The 11,092-nt window shown below is 43.9% G+C and overlaps 1 long non-coding RNA gene across 7 annotated transcripts; it reads right to left on the bottom strand.

The window, feature by feature from the left end:
* Positions 1-4,169: 4,169 nt before the first annotated feature.
* On the bottom strand, positions 4,170-10,777 carry LOC133388027 (uncharacterized). Of its 7 annotated transcripts, none has more exons than XR_009763630.1 (7): positions 10,453-10,614; positions 8,409-9,956; positions 7,756-7,873; positions 6,856-7,097; positions 6,691-6,766; positions 5,851-6,002; positions 4,170-5,663 (listed from the first exon to the last, which is right to left on the bottom strand). It is a non-coding gene; the product is annotated as an uncharacterized LOC133388027 (long non-coding RNA). The 7 variants fall into 7 exon arrangements; XR_009763629.1 differs by having other exon boundaries at positions 6,856-6,999; XR_009763633.1 differs by having other exon boundaries at positions 6,856-6,993.
* Positions 10,778-11,092: the final 315 nt, after the last annotated feature.

The raw sequence follows: 11,092 nt of genomic DNA, 5'->3' as shown, positions 1-11,092 counted from the left end.
CATACATGAAAAAACGTTTAACTTCTTGTGACACTTTTATTCTGCTTACATGTCCAGCAATTAGCTTTATCATTTGTGCCGCACAAATGTGAATTATTATAAATTCAACAGGGCGCTTATTTGAACACACTTCAAAACATGCTTTGAGGTATTGCTTTGGAGGCATCTTGTTAAACACTTCAGTGACAGCACGAATTAAAGCCCAGCTGAAGTCACATTCAACTTTTTGTGGTCTGAGATGTTGTCCAGTCACCTTTAGCATGTTCCTTGAATACAATGCCAGCCAGTGCAAAATAGTTGGAGTGCTCTGGTCAGAAGTGAGCATCTCTGCTACTGGAAGGATGTGTTCGATGGCTTGTGCACAAAGCATAATACAAAATACGGTGTTTCACTGAAGGCAGTCTCTGGACTAAGGACCCTGTGGCATCAAGATACAGCTTGCATAAACACCCCCCCTGAAGATCACACAAAAGATGTAATTGAACTTCCATGTACATGTGCAACGTAAATGGTGATACAGCAATATACTGCACATAGCAATGTTCTGTTTTATATGGTGCTATTTCTGAAGCATCTTGCTTCTCTTGTATGAACACTCCTGAAAAAGGTTTTTCATCGATGCGTCCTTCAAGGTTTCCCTCACTGGAAATGTTTTGTAAGTCTGCAGTACTTTTCACTTCATTATAGTTGCCAGCTATAAGTATATTAGGGTCACCTTGGCTTATAAGTGTGTTCCTGAGGTTACTTGGTGTTTCTCCCTTGTTTTTTTCCCCAATTCCTTCCTTTCTGGGATACGTGTATGCCTTTTGTATGACTGGCCAATGGTGTGTCTGAGTGATGTTTATTATCATCCTTCTTTGGTCTCTCTTTAATAGTCATTTGTAGCCAAATACAGCCATCAAATTTACATTTTGCTTTTCTATGCCAATGAGGCATTTATTTTTTGTGAGCTCTTCCTTTTAAATCGATTATATTTTCTTTTATATGTTCGTCCCCTCCAGCTTTTTTGCTAACGTACTAGCCCATCCGTTCTGTAATCCAGATTGTGATTTGCTCGAGTATATCTCTCTTCATTCAGATGTATTTAAAGTTACTATAAACGATGATGGGCATGTTGCAGCAAACACACCTTTTCTGTAACATTGAATTGATAATCGTCTTCTCTTCATCCCTTGTATGTGTTTCAGAGGGCATAGAAACTGATATCTGATGTTCATGGACACTCTCTTGAAATTCCTTCCCTTTGGGTCTGAGAACATCACTGCCATTCTTCTGTCTAAATATAATTTGATGTTCCAACTTTGGATCATTGTGCTCAGTTTGGAAAGTAGCATGTATATCCACAGATTCAGTCAGTGAATTAAAATACGATTTTAATGCGATTCATTTTGGGTAGCTTCATTAGAAATTACATCAAATCCACTGAATTTATAGTCCTGTTTAAAACGGCAGTTCTGTTCTGCTTCACATGCTGGACAAAACCATGGTGTAACATCAACCAACTCCTGTGCACATTTATAACCTATACACTTTGGGTGAAACCAATCATTGCAATGATCACATTGAACATAAGATGAAGAATCTTCTGGCTTCTTACAAATACAAAACCTTTTGATCCCAGCTTCTCCCAAAGTTCTACTTCTCAGGGCTCTTCGGTCTTCCTTCCATAAATCATAAAGCCACTTCTTACACTTCTCAGGGTTTCTATAAAGCTTAGTAGATGTACTACCCCAACAAGACGTCTCATTTCTGTAACCTTCTTTGTTCAAATACTGCACTTCTTGAACGAAAGCATGTATTATCTGTTCTTCAGCATCTAATGCAGAACTTCAATATTTCCATGACATCTTAAAGGAAATCTCCACATTTGCAAATATAACTGTGGCGCTAACTGTTAGGCAAGGTGAACTGGAATGGTAACTAAAGTTAGTTTTCAATTGCAGCCAAGTTAGTTGTGGAGGCACAAAACAACGATTGCTGTTTCAGGATACACACAGCAAACTATTTTGGCAATCAGCTGAGAGTCTGACCTACATCCCGGCTCCAGGGTGTTTTTCCCCACCTGGATCCTTATCTTTGATGATAAAGAAGATGGTTATTTCTTTGAATAGTCAAGCGAACAACAATACTGACTCTGATGGGATATACATATGTATATATGTATTTGTTTATTTGATTTATTATATTTCTATCCTGTCCTTCCTCCAGCATTAGCCCAGGGTGGCAAAAAAGTGATACCTCCCCCCCAAGTCTTTTAAAAACATATTTAAATCAAAAGATCTTTACAAAATCAAATATAAAACATTGAAAAACACCTTTTGAAAATTACAAAACATGGCTGAAAACATCTTAAATATAATTCCAATACAGATGCACACTGGGACAAGGTCTCTCTTTAAAAGGGTTGTTGAAAGATGAAGTGTATGATCTCTGATGGGATTTTTTTTTGTTTAATTTTTGTATCGGTCTTCCCTCTTACTCACCTTACTCAAATATTATTAGTTTACAAAGGCATTGGTATTGGCGACAGAAGGAAACGTGGCAGGTTAAAAACAATGATTTCTTGAAGATGTAATTTCATAGCTGACACTCAAAAGCATTCATAGATGACATCTCAGAGAAGACACTCTCCCAGATTCAATGAAGTGTGTTTTATGGTGCCCCAAACCATCTTTTGTGATGGGCACCTCATTTCCTTATTCTTTTCCTGTACATATTCGCTATATTTTCTAATACATATATGCCCTTGTGTGTGCCATACAGACACAAGAAGTTCTGAATTGGGTGAGAAACCTCTCCGGAATGCATGTGCAGTGCCCAAAGCATGTCTGATGGTGGAAACCCACAGTTTCTTATGTATTTTCTACATAGCCTTCCTTAGTAATGAAGCTGATTCCTGTGTAGTCTGTAACCTGATACATGAAGTGCTCTGAACTGAAACTTTCCATTATATTGTTATGAGCATGGGGGTTGGGATGGATGATTTCTGTGGGTCCCCTTTCCAGCCTCTGATTTGGAATCCTATGCTCTGAGGGTTTGCTGTGCTAGCCAGATGAATCTGTTAATCAGATAGAGTGGCCAGGTAAGATAATGGACTCAATCAGTTGCCCAGCAACCGAGAATGGGCCAGGAAGACCCCTTTTGTCATTTAAACTCTTCAGGAGAGCCTCCCCCCCCCCTCCTGGCAGCTAGCAGAAGTGTGCTTGTAGTTTTAGTGTGTCTAGAGAATTGCTGGGAACTGGAAGGCAGAGAGAGAGTGGCTTTCTGCACCATGTCATGGAACATAAAAAAAAAATCCCCCAAATTCTGTGATTGTTTTTTTACTTGAGTTCTTTGCATTGTTTAGGGGTGGCATTGCAGGAGATCAGGCTCTTATGGACAGCTGTGGGGCAGGTACAAATTAAATGGAGTAAGCCTTTTTTGCATGAAAATATAATTATGGGGAAAGCTTCACCTGTGACCATTCTATCTATCAGACATCTTATTACTTGTGTGTGCCCCCCTCGCCAGACTTATTTTGATTTGTGAATGCCACGACTATTGCCATTCCCTCCCCCCATTTATCTTTGGAACAACTCTGTGACGTAAATTAGGGTTGCCAGGCTCAGGGCCTGAGACAGATCCTGTATCTGTAGAAGAGAAAGTCAGCCAAGTGTAGGTGTTCTTGCAGCACTGTCATGGGAAAAACCACAAGGTGGAATTCTCCCTTACCCCTGCACAACTTTTAAAGATACAGAAGACCTCTTGGTTGCCATGCCCAGCCTCCAAGCAAGACTGCATCGGGTCCTTGATGAAATAAGAGCATCCAGAGCTCATAAAAATGCTCATTGGAAACCATAGCTCAGCATCACTCAGCATCTTCACTCCGTCTCTCGGCGCTTCGCTTGTCTGCACTGGGTTCCATGACATGGCATCAGCTGGCAGGGCGAGCGGGCGTGCTGGCAACTTTGCATGTGGCGGAGCGGTGAGTGACTCCTCACTCCAGGCGTTGTGCGTTGCTCCTCCGGACACCCCTCCTTGCCCTCTTCTCCAGCATGCTGGGGTCAATGGCCAGCAGTGTTGGCCACTGACTTCAAGCTTCAAGCCCTCTGGTGGCAGCTCCTTCAGGCCAAGGTAACAGTGCATGAAAACTCACCCAATATTTATTTATATTTTATTTTATTTATTATTTGATTCATATCCCGCCCTTCATCTCAGGAGAAGCCCAGGGTGGCAAACAAAAACCCTAAAAACCCTTTAAAACACCATAAAGACAGACTTTAAAACAAAACATATTTAAAAACATTTTTTAAAATGCTTTGAAAATATCTTTTTAAAAAGGTTTAAAAACGTATTAAAAAACTATTCCAACACAGAGGTAGTTCCCACTACCCTTAACAAACTACAGTTCCCATGATTCTGTGGTGGGATTCATGTGCTTCAAATGTATGTTGAATGGTGTGGATCTATCCTAGGTATTGTCATGAACTTATATATGTTCATGAGTTATTAAAAATTCTATAAGTAACATCTTGGCTCAAGCAAGGGGTTCTGGGAGATTTTTACAGTTAGGAAAGACAGGCCTCTGACAAAGCATTATTCCGAGTTTCACTTTCCAGCTGGAGACGGTTAGAAGAAGCCTCAACAAGCTGCACCTGGTTATCTGTGCTGATTAGCCAGTGCCTGGCACTCAAGGTCATCCTGGCCTGTGCAGTTTGAACATACAGTTGGGAGGGGGGCTGAGAAGGCGCGAAAAGGTGAGAAACATCCAAAAGAAGGTTACATCAGCCAATTCCTGATTGGTCAATTAATCTTGAACCGTTGGGATCCTTCTCCTTAAGTATAGGACTAAAAACCTCTAGCCTTTGTTCCCTGAAGTTGACCTAAAGGGTTCCTGGTTCCCTAGAGTTGCCCATGGGAGGCAACTACGCAGGGTTCCATTCTTCTTGTTCTGATGCCAACCTCTCTTAGGAGAGAAGCCTTTGCAACCATCTACCTCATGTGTGAGTATTAGACTAGAAAGGCTATTATTTTCTTGTTGTGTCTTTGAATCCTCTTATTTGTACCTAAACCCCTGTTGGGTGTATGGTCTTAAGGATTACTTGCTGCTATATGTTTATGTGCACTTATATATTTTAATAAAGCTACTTCTATTTAACCTGGTGTGTTCATTGAGAGAAGGGGTGGTTCTGGATTCATTGGCCATTCTCAGTCACGTAACTACCAAAGAGGGAAAAAGAAGTTTAAAGCTTATTTCTATTTTGAGGTGTAAACCAGAGGTTCCTGGCAAGGAGTGTAACTGTGGCTCTTGCCTTATAGGATCTTGGTTTTACCTATTTCCTGGACTCAGAGATCCCCTGGCTCTGAGTGGACCAGTAACAGGGGTGGTGGCAGCCTACCTTCTACCTTGTAGGGTTGTTGTGAGCGTACACAGCCTTGGCAAGGGTGAAGTGGTATTTTTGGTTCCAGTCCCAAATTTCCTAAGGGTGGGGTTTGGGTCTGACGCATGATCCCTGTGCCTTGACGGTAGGGATTCATGACAGGTATGTTGCACATTCATTAGTGAATTGAAAAGAGCAATTAAAAAAGATACTGTTTAGCAAACAAACTCCCCACCCTCCCCTTCCCCCTCAGCAGCCGGTGTGCTCTTCCTGACTCATCACCGCAGACTTCTTCATCTTCTGCTGAAAAACAACAAGCAGGTAAAAATCTTACATATTCTTTTCTGAAGTTGTTGAAGCAACCACCTCATAGATCTGGGCTCCCAATACTACTTAGGGACTTGGGGCAAAGCTGCCTGGCCTGTACTGCAGGCCAAAGTAGGGCTCTCCAGGATCAAGCACCAGGCGCACAGCGAGGCCTCTCCTGTACCTATGGCTACGGAGCAGATGAGGACCACGTTGAGCTTGAGGACCGGGCTGAATGTCTGCTTGGTGTCTGAGGAACCCAGCACTTCAGAACCAGCTTTTCATCCTGCCGTTGCAGAAGCACCAGGAGATCTTCAAGTAGGAGCACGTGCAGATCTGAGAGAGAGAGAGAGGGTTGCAGTTGTTTACCTGCTTCACAGATCCTGAGAAGGACATCAGGAGTGCCCAGCAGCTGAATCATCTAAAGGCCCACTTAGTCATGGGTACCAAGGAAGATGCCTGGTACCAAGTCAGACCCTTGGGGGTCCATGTAACTCAGAACTGCCCAGAATGTCAGACAGGGAGTTTTTCCCCAGCCCTCCTGGAGATGCCATTGGGGATTGACCCTGGCAACCTCTGCATGCAAGGCAGATGCTTTACCCACTGAGCTACAACCCATCTTCCAGAGAGGGGCTATCTTGGACGTCTTTCAATCTATGGCCTGTTTTAACCTTTTTTGAATACTGCTGGAAGTTCTGATGTTTCAACAGCTGGTTTGCTATTTATTTTTAGGGATTTTGTTTCAAAATTACTTTGTTCTGTACATCTTTTTGTAAGCTGAACACAGGAAGCTGCCTCATACAAAGTCCCTTGGGCCCGCCTAGCTTACACTGACTGGCAGCAGCTCTGCAGGGTTTCAGATTCAAGAGCCTTCCTACCACTAAGCCATGACGCCTCCCTTCTTTGACTACCATTTTGACAGAAATGGTAACAAAGTCAACTAGAGAGGAAGAACACACACATACACAGAGACTTTCCCCCTCCGAGAGACCTGTACTGTGCGTGGGGAGTGTCAGCCACATACCCACAGTCTTATCTTTGCTGATGCGCCAACTCAGGGGCCCCTCGTGGATCATGTGCTGGCTTCGGAGGTCAAGGTTCTGGGCAGCAGAGAAAGGCAGTATTTTGAGGAAGGGAAGAGCAGTACAAAGGCAGGAACTCAGGCCCCAGGGCAAAGGAGAGGCCATACCCTGAACTCCGCTGCCAGCAGTTTGCTGGTCCGCTCCAGAGAGGTGGCATCCAGGCGCTGCTGGTTTTCTGCCAGCTTTACCGCTTCGTTCACGTATCGGAGGATCTCACGACACTGGTCCCGGGCCTAACACAGCTTCTTGTGCTCCAAAATAATTTAAGCAAAATCGCAGAGTGAGGGGGATGGTGGGGGTCTTGGGAGCTGCTGGCAAAGTTTATTTTTATTTACAAGCATCTTGCAGGCTGCTTTGAAACACAGGTGTGGCACCAAAGCAGATCCCAACACAAAATAGAAAGGAAAATTTCTTTTAAAAAATTGGCATCTGAAAGACAGATGAGCAGTAACAGCAGCAATATGTAATCCAAAATAATCCTTATTTGTTAATACAGACGTTGGTTTCTGAATGACACAAACAAAGGCCCACAGTGTGCTAATGCCGGGGGGGGGAGATATAGATGTGTGGGTGTATACATATAAATTTGTGTGCTGACTTTGTATAGTAAGCCATGCTCAAAAGTGGCTCACAACAGCAGAAAGTTTACATAATTCACTAACAGATGTTGATGATTTTCATTAGTCGCCTCACACCAGCAGTCTCTAGGTGAATTACAACTCATAGAACAGATTTTAAAACACACAGTATTAAAAACCCAAGCAAAAAGAGCTAAAAACACTTATCAAGGGCCAAAGGCCTGAGAGAAAAGGAAGGTCTTTGTCTGACACCTGAAGATGGATAGAGAAGGCATGCCTCCCTGGGGAGAGCATTCCACATCCGGGGGTGGAGGGGAGGCACCACCAAACATGACTCTTAAATAATAGAGACAGAGCTCTCCTGGGACACACACGTACATGTAATAAATAATAAATCTAAATATAATTAATAACAACAACATAACAGACCATCGTTGTGCTTGATGATGTTCTCTAGCAGCAGAGGGTACTTTGTCAGACACTGTATCTCTGAGATTATGAGATGTTTCATCTGAAGACACCGGCACTGAGGGTTGCTCTCAGCTTCCTGGGAAGGGCAGAGGGGGGGGAGAGAGAGGGGGAGAGAGAGAGAGAGATGTCTCTCTGAGATATAGAGGCCAGAGTGGATCAGCTGCCTCTAGGATCAGAGTATCGTACCACTTTATTTATTTATTTGTTAGATTTATATCCCACCCTTCCTCCCAGTAGGAGCCCTTTAAACAGTCATGGCTTCCCTCAAAGAATCCTGGGAACCGTAGTTTGTGAAGGGTGCTGACCGTCGTTAGGAGACCCCTATTCCCTTCACGGAGCCACACAAAGAGTGGTTTAATGATCAATCCCTCTTCCCAGGGAACTCTGGGAACTGTAGCTCTGTACAGGGGAATAGGGATCTCTCAGCACTCTCAGCACCTTTCACAAACTACAGTTCCCAGATTCTTTGGGGGAAGTCATGACTGTTTAAAGTGGTACAATAGTGCTTTCAATGTCTGGTACAAAGGGGGCCTTAACCACCATGCATCCGCCTAACAAACAGTCAAACCAAAACATTTATCTGCCATGGGTTCTTTGGAAAGCTCCCTTACTTCATGTTCGAAGACGTTCAGAGAATCGAGTGTGAGATGAACAGATTGCTTCGTCGGAGCAAAAACTATTATTCTTTCCGCAAGGTCACTCTCTTCCAACCTGTACAACGTGCAAAGTTCCACCACTACAAGAGACAGAAGTTGTTAAATCAGTGGAAGAAATGGGGTTCACCAATTCCCCAAGGACCTTATTACCAGTAGTGTAGTGGCAGATTCAGAAGCGCAGGGTCCCTTCATGATAGTCATGCCACACTCCCTCACTCGCTTGTTTTCCGTAATCATCTCCACACTCTTCAGTCCTTCTCACATATGGCTTCTCCCACAACAACAGACCGTCCCAATCAGCATGTCAGGGGAGTCTGTTAGCTGCTGAGAAGAATCTTCTCAGTGGCTGACTCACCTCCTTTCACTTTGAGGGCTCTAATCAGCAGGAAAGGACAAGGAAGCATGTTAGAAGAGTCTTGTCAGTGGCTAACATACTTCCCTTTCATGTTGATTGGCTCATAGGACACTGGAGACATAGGGACCTTGCTCCCAAAAAAGCAAGGGGTCTAAGACCCCCCCCCCGAGACCCCAGACAACTACAGTCCTGCTTCTTACAGCGATAGCCTTACCCTATCCTAATCCACCTCAGAGATGGAAAATGGAACATTTCCACTGTCACGTTTTTCTGCAGAAAACTTTCCAGTTTTAGAAATTGTCTTAAAAATAAACACATATAATGGACACAATCCCAAAATGGTCAGCTGGAATGGATACAGTACTAGACAAATCTAAAATTTAAAAGAATCATTTTTTAACAAAAGAAAAATCTAAACACTTTAAGCTAAGTGTATTCTATTAACACGTCTTAAAATATTACAACAAAAATAACATCAGTGGCTATCAGCTAAATGGAACCTACATCTTCAGACAATCTACCTCGGAATACCAGATCACAAGGACAAAGAGGGAAAGGTTGTCCCTGCCCTCTTCATGTACTTTTCAGACGAATCTGGATGGCCTTTTGATAATACTGGACTACACGGTCCCTTGGGCACCTCCTGTGTTCTTATAAACCAGGAATAGGGAACCCGCAGCCCTCCAAATGCTGCTGGACTCCAAATCCCATCAGCCCCAGCCACTGTGGCCAACGGTCTAGGATAATGGGAGCTGTAGTCCACCAACATCTAGAGGGCCATAATTCCCCATCCTGGATACAAACTCACCACAGAAAGTCTAACGTGTTGGCTCAGTGGAGCTTCCATATACAGGAGCAGGATATCCCTCAATACCAGATTCCAAAAACAACAAGGGAAGCCTCTCTCCTACCCAGTTTCAGAGTTCCCAGGGGTACCTGGCTGTTCCCCAATTAATCCCCCCCCACAGACCACTTCAAAATTGCTGATGGTCTTGATGGACCACTTAAATGATTTTTCTGTCTGTTGTAGCCATTGTCATAATGCTGTGCCAGGTGTGCAATATCCAGTTGTATTTTTATTGCTTCTTTTACTTCTTAGATATTGTATTTTATTTGCATTCCGTCTTAATTATATTCCAGAGTTCAGTCTGTAATACAATAAAAAAACAACATAAATACAATTAAAAATCAATATGAGTACTGAACATGACCAGATGTGTTATGCTGTGGTTGATTGCGATGCCCGCAACTAGACAGACTATCTGTGTGACCCAAGAAGGCGGCCCTTCTGTTCTTACGCAGCGTGGGGAGGGGGCAGTTGCGAGAGCCCAGCAGAGCCTCCACGTTCAGGGGCAGTCTACCTTAGAACATTAGCTGCTGGGGGACAAATGGCCGTCTCCTCCAGGCTCTCCTTGGGGGAATTCTAGCTGGCCGTGGTTGGAAACAGGATACTGGGCTAGATAGGACTTTTGGTACTGTTCCAGTAAAATCCATAAAAAAAAAAAAACACCTCCCGCCCTCTCCAACAGCCCTCCCCTCTTCTGCAGAATTGCTTCTCCCACCTCCTCTCCAGGCTGCCCAAATTCCCCCCTGCTCCCCCACAGAGGCACGTGCCCACAAACAGCCCCCCCTCAATCTTCCCACCCCTGTTTATCGCCTCCGCTATTGCTCAGCGGCTGACGTTTCTCCGCCACGTCCAGGTCGAAGACCCTGAGCTCGCCCAGCACGGCCTTCACAGCCGGCGACGCCATTGCCGACCTCCTTTTCCGCCACTTCTCTGTGGAGACGAAGAAAAGGGACTCGGTTACTTACGGCGCCGCTTTCTACGCTGCCTCTTTCACCCCGCCCACAAAAGGATAAAAGCGCCAAAGAGAAAGGAACGGAGCTACCACTCCAGCTTGTGAATGGGGGCACGCCGAAAGGGAGTGTAACTGGCAGTGCGGCATGGATGGCAATAGATGGGAGAGAAATATAGAGGATTTTTTTGTATTTGAAGTTCCTAGAACGGTCCAGTAATGCCAGGTTCCCCTTTGACGCTTTGTAGGGTGAAAAAGGGTCAGCTGCTCAGAGGAATCAGGAAGTCTTCAGGCTACAGGAATGAGAAAGTCCATTATTATTATTATTATTATTATTATTACCACCTAGTTTTGATTAGGCTTTGTGTCTCGAAAACAGGCCGACAGGCTGACAGAAAGTGTTTCTGACCTTTGTAACTCTAATCCTTATTTTATTATTATTCCTTGTGGAAAATATATATATATTTTTAAAAAGTTATTTTCTTAAA

Source organism: Rhineura floridana, chromosome 6 (genome assembly GCF_030035675.1).
Source record: "Rhineura floridana isolate rRhiFlo1 chromosome 6, rRhiFlo1.hap2, whole genome shotgun sequence".
In the NCBI taxonomy this organism is placed as follows: Eukaryota; Metazoa; Chordata; class Lepidosauria; order Squamata; family Rhineuridae; genus Rhineura; species Rhineura floridana.
Note: the sequence above shows the minus strand (reverse complement) of the source record. Positions and strands in the feature narration are given on the sequence as shown.